A 6,479-nucleotide genomic window follows, 5' to 3' on the forward strand; every position below is an offset into this window, starting at 1 on the left:
TAAATCACATATATTAGTTGGAAATTGCAAAATTTGTTCGTTGTCTGATATGATTTTTTAAACATATTCTTACCTCACTGTGTTTTTCTGATAAGTTAAAAAATATAAGTGTGGGGAATTTTATTTAGCAATGTTTACCAGTAAACATTCATTTTTGGGTGCGTTTCAGTATATAGATAAAATAAATAAACAACATAGTTTTAGTTATTTGTTTAACTTTTTGAGTTTATTATTTTTCTAAGCATTTCAGTTTAACTTTTACAAAACCTTTTTAACTAAATGTACTAATTAAAAATGTAACACACAAATTAAAAAAACTTGATTAGTAAAAACATTTTTGTGAAATTTTTATTTTTACAAAATAAAAGTCACTGATTTAATTGTTGTTATAGCTACTATAATTTTTTTTTATTTTGTGTGAAATTTTGTTTATGCAAACAGTAAATAAGCACTGTTATACTCAAACTAAACAGTATATACAGATTCTGAGGTAAGTTACCTCTTTTTTAAAATAGTTTTATTTCTTAAGCTTGACATATTTCTTCTTGACCTAAGAATTTTTTTTTGAGAAAAACTGTAAAATTTTACAAATAAAGAATGAATCTACTAAAAAATTTCAATTCTAAAAACTTTATTCTTTTTTTATTGTTAATATTTTAACATTTTACACTGCTATAATATCATAGTAAGCAAGTTCAACGTAAGTCAATAGAAAATAACGTTACAACTTTATATTTTAATTATAGATTGATTAGTTTTCAATATCCTTTCAAGATTACATGCATTTCCCTTATATACATTTTTTAATCGATATTCTTTATCTTATATTATCACACGCTAAAGAACTGCTGGATTTTATTTCGCCAGAAAAAATTGCATTAGTTAACAAAACCTTACAACTTCATTGAAATATTTTTTTTATATAGCTTAACTAATTGACTAGTTACCTATTTTATTTTCGAAACTTTGCCAACTAAAAGTTTTTATTTCAATTTATCGCTTGCTCAATAATAAAGGAAACAATTTTAATCCTAACAGTTTGATAGTAATAACACATTCAAAACACATGAAAAACACATAACAGTCTTATTAATACAAAACTAAATTTTTATAAAGTTTAAAACAAAATTTAAATATTAGTTTTTTAAATAAATGTCGTATACGTCAGCCTAGTCTGCACTTCAACTTCCATGCTTAGTCATGCATGTAAATACGTAATTAAGCTTTGAAAATTCCTATTTATATATCAGCAGTTTTTACTTTGAAAAACCCGGGAAAAAATAAGTATATATTGATTTGTAAAGACTTTTTTATTTTCATTTTAAAAACAGATGAATAGCTTATTATTTACGTTGATTGTTTTTACTTTTTTTAGTATTTTACTTTTGAAAACAGTTGTGATGTTTAAGTTCTTTTATAGTAATTATCTTCACCTACTAGTTTTGTAAAACTTAAGATTGTTTCTTTGTCTTTTTTTTCGTTAATAATTATTTCAAGTAAATGTCATAATACGTTTTCAATAACTACATACATTTTTTCAATTCAAACTTTCTTATATTAAAAAGTGATTAATTACTTGTAATATTTATAAAATAAGTATTAAGTACATCAACTAGTAAGATTGCTATTAAACAAACTTCAATAAAGACAAACTAATTTTGAAATAAGCGAATTTGTTTTATATAAAAACATTTGAAAAAGTATTATAAAAAAATATCAAGTTAAACTTCTGCCTAACAACTGATGCATAAATCAAAAAATATTTCTTCTTAAAACATCAAAGGTCATATTCATGTAAAGCTAGAAAAAAATTGTTTAAAGAGCTTGATTATTTCTGTTACAAGTATTTTATTTTTAGATAGTTATTTTGTTTAAGTTCATCAGTTTAAAAACATTTCGCTAAAAAACATTGCTTTATTTTGCTTAACTTGGTACATATTAAATTTAATTTACTTACTCATTAGCCGTTTAATTAACATTAAAAAAATTTTTTTAGTTAGTTGATTTATCTTCACTAATTACTTAGATGTTAATTAAAATATAAGGAAGTAAGTGTTTATAAAGATTAGTAAACTTAATTAAATTTTATTAAGATAAACTATATAAACTATTTATAGCCAACTTAAAGCGTACAGTCTATAACTAACTACATTATTTATATATAGAAATAAGCAAAATAAAAGCAGGACTTTTTTTTAATTTTAAAACATACTAGAAAAACAATTCATTTAGGACAGTTTAATTATATTTAATCTAATAATCTTAATCAGTTGGTTAAGTTTGGAATAAATAGAAATATATTTTGTTTTATAGTTATAGTAACATAAATATTTATTTATTTTATTCATAAAAACAAATTTACTTCACTTTTACAAATAATAAAATCGAGTCATGAAGTAGTCACAAGCTTCAAGCTGTAACTGAGTTAAAAATAGTTTTTTATCTAAATTCTTTATCAAGTTGATTGCCACAAGTAAAATAAAACAAGTACGTCATACAAATTAACCTTTAAACCGTTAAAACCAGTGAACATCGAAAACAAGTTGTGTGTTTAAAGGTTTCCGTAGATTAAATGGAGCTAAAAAAAGTTGTTTATCTGTTTATCTTTAAAGTTTCGTAGACAGCTTACTTTGTAGGAAAATTTTGATTGACTACTTAAAATTGTTATTAATCTAAAGCAACAATATTGTTCGTATTTATGATTTATCTTGTATTTAATACGGTCATGTGTACTTTGATCTCAAGTTGTTTATTCAACATATGTGAACATACTTAAGTTAAACGATTTTTTCAAACCTTGTAATTTTTTATTGTCATTTGAAAACTAATTCTTTTGTATGTATCTTTTCTGGTAAACATGTTTAATCTTAAAATAAATAAATTTGTTGTAATTTTGATAAAGTATTTCCTTAATTCACAAACTTGTTTTGAAAAGTATTAATTTTTTGAACTAAGAAATTCTCAATTTTTGCTATTTTCTTTATGTACAAAGGCTAGTAAACGATTTTAAGTAACAATGCCTAAATCTTTTCAAAAGAATTATTGCTAATACAAACTACCGATTATAAAGCTAAATAAAGTGTTAAAAGTAGGGTATTTTACTGATTACTTAAAACTTGTTTTGCATTATACTATTGCAGCAATGTCTAATTTGATTAAAGAGTGTACTAGTGAAAATAAATTTTACAAATCACGAGTAAAACAGATTAAAAGTAAACTATGTTTCAATTTAAACGATTTAAAAGCATTTACAATAAGGTCTGTTGTTTAAACATAGTAATCAACATTTCAGTAAAAGACTTTTAGTTGGAATTTTATATTATTTCTAATAAGTTTAGCATCAATTATTTCAAATCAATTTAATATAGTGATGTAAATAGTACTAGCTGTTTTACTTTAATGAACACTAAACAAAAAAATAATAAAACACTTTGTAATCCAGAGTAAATACATCTGCTAATTTTTACATAACTAAATATTATTTAAAATTTTTATTCGTCAATGTTTTGCTTTAATTGCTCTACTAAACTATATACTCGACAATTGAAAACAGTTTAATTTAAAATACTTTTACTTAGAAGAAAACTATTAAAACTATATTAATTAGACTGACCTTAAAAACGTTATTCAGGTTTAAATTAATCTAATGAACTTTAGACATAGTATTTAAATTTTTTTAATTTTATCTTTGATAAGTTATTATTTAATAACAAATATAAAAAATTTAAAAAAAATCAGATTTAAACAAGGAATTAAATTTTAATTAACAGAAAACCCGCTATCAATAAAATGTAGATGTACGCTTTGTAAATTTATGCAAATAAATATTCATATAATCTAATCTCTCAATCACAAATAGTTAAAAATATTTTTTAAGATTAGTTATAATGTATATAATGATATTATAACTTAAAATTTTGAGCCAAACAAAAAAAATTCATTCTACGAAACACTTATTCGACAAAAACTAGATAAAGAATAATTTTTGCAACCATTTCTTAGTTCTTGCATAACTTTTTCAAACCTGTACTAATAAATAAAGAATATGTTTTAGTAATATTGTAATAATCTACAATTAAAGCTATTAGGTAACAAATAAAATTTTTATAATCACAAACTAAAAATAAAATTTTCTCAAGTAAAATTCAGCTACAAAGGAAATTTTGATGCGAAAAGATTTGATTAATTATGGAAAAGATTGTATAGCAACAAAGCAAGAGTTTCCACTTTACTTTTTACTCTGATGTGACCTTATAATTAACAAGGTAACGGCTCAATTTTAAGAATAGCGAAGAAAAGAATGTGGGATACAGAAGTTCTAATTTAAGCGAAATATAGTTCAGATGAAATTACTAATTTCTTTTGTCAAATAACTATAAATACTAAACAGTTAATGTTAGTATATACACAAAATAATAATTGACTGTTGATCTAAGCTAAGTTTATTTTTTCTCAGTTAAAGCATAACTTTATTTCAAAGCTTTATAACTTTATACACCAACAAAAGAAAACATTTCTTTTTTTTAATGAATACAATTTAAAAAAATTTTTAACAATGCTTTTTTATTAATTAAACAAACTTAATTTTTTTTTAGATATTAGCAAATATTACATGTATCTGTAAATTTTTATCTCAAAACATGGCATCTGGTAGAGATTTCATTTTCAACCAAAATGAAATGATAAAAAGAGCAAAACGAAATTAAGATTATTAAAAATCTTATCAGATAAAAATCTAACTTTGTACAATTTTTTATGATTTTAGCTGTACACACGAATTAATAATAAAATAAAGTTAAAAGTACTAAAAAAATATTAAAATTTGAAAATTACATAAGAATAACAAAAATTAAACATTAAGAGGTTTTTAAAATCACTAAATACATTAAAACTATTAAAGTTTATTTTGATGACTTATTGATTTGTACTGCAAACTTTATTTTTAAAAGATAACTATCTACTAGTTATAAATGCAACTTGCAGCCACAATTAAAAATAAACTCTGATTTTTTTTTTTTTAATAAACAGTGGATAAAAATGTCACGACAGACAAGAAAAGGTTAAACAGGTTTTAAACGACACAAAATAATGTGAATAAATGTGATTTATATCAATAAATGTCAAAAAACCAGGATAATTCACGTATGTAGGGGAGTTTTAGTAACACAAATATCGCAATTAAACTTTGTATAGATATTTTTAAGTTTCAATAATGCATTTTTTGCATATATAAAACTGACTCTGTTATATATGGCAAATAAATAGATGCTGTTTTATTTTCTAAATTGAAATTGTTTTTTTAAATAACAATAAATTATGTCCTGAGATTACTTTAAAACTTTTTATTTATTTAAAACTTGACAAAGTTAAACTTGTTTATGAAAAAAACCTAGTTTAAGATAAATTAAGCAAGTCGAATATTTTCAATTTTTAAATTGCACTAAATACTTAAGTTATAAGAATTTCCAGATATTTGGGTCTGAAAACTAAAATAAATAAAACAAATGAACCGTTTAATGATAATTGCTATGAATTCAAAGAATAAGAGAAGGTCAGGAATTTACGCAACAACATATCGAATTTCAACCTGAGGAGAAATTTATGACAATTCGATATTCTTGACTGCCTGAGGAATGTTTATTTCCGTTATGCTCGTTGAAAGATGGTTTGATTGATTTTCAAAAATTAGTTTGAGTTTCAAGTTAAAGCTATAATTACTGTTTATAAACAATTAACTTGATACCGTATTACGAAATTAAACAGAAAGATCAGGTTCTATTAACTATTTATAGTATATGCAAAGTAATATGATATTATAAACAAAATCGTTAAAAGCCGATATCACGATTATAAATACCATGAAGTTATATAAAAAGTTTTATTTTAAACCAGTTTATAAATACTAAATTCAATACCGGTTTTACGAAGTTATACATTTAAACTAAATTTTCAAGTTTATCTAATTTTTATTTTGTACTTTAACGAAATCTTATATGAACATTTTAGGATACTGTTTTGTAAATTTAAATATTTATACTAAAGTTGATATACACTTTAAAAGGTTTGAAATAACACCTTTAGATTTAGTTGTGAAATAGTTTCACTTAAATATTTTAAGTAATTTCAGGTTACACCTTTCGTAGAATTTTATAATTGTGTTTAAAATAAAAATGCTAGCAATAATTTTTTTGAATTTTTTAGAGTAGTTTTTAAGTTTCTTAACGTATGTAAATAAATAAAAAACTGTATGACTATAATATTTCTAAAATAATATATTACTTCATTAATTAAGCAGTGGCTAAAAATTATAAATTAGCAAATTTGTTTTTAATCAATTAAGGTTCTACAAAATAAAGTAAGTTTTTTAAAACTTAAAAGTAAGTATAGATTTTTAAATCTTACAAGAAAAGTTTTAATTCTTTAAGATAACGAGTAACAGTTAAACTAAGTTTGTTAAAAAATTTAAGTAAATTTTTATA

Source organism: Thalia democratica, chromosome 8 (assembly GCF_965202585.1).
Source record: "Thalia democratica chromosome 8, ktThaDemo2.hap1.1, whole genome shotgun sequence".
Classification (NCBI taxonomy): domain Eukaryota; kingdom Metazoa; phylum Chordata; class Thaliacea; order Salpida; family Salpidae; genus Thalia; species Thalia democratica.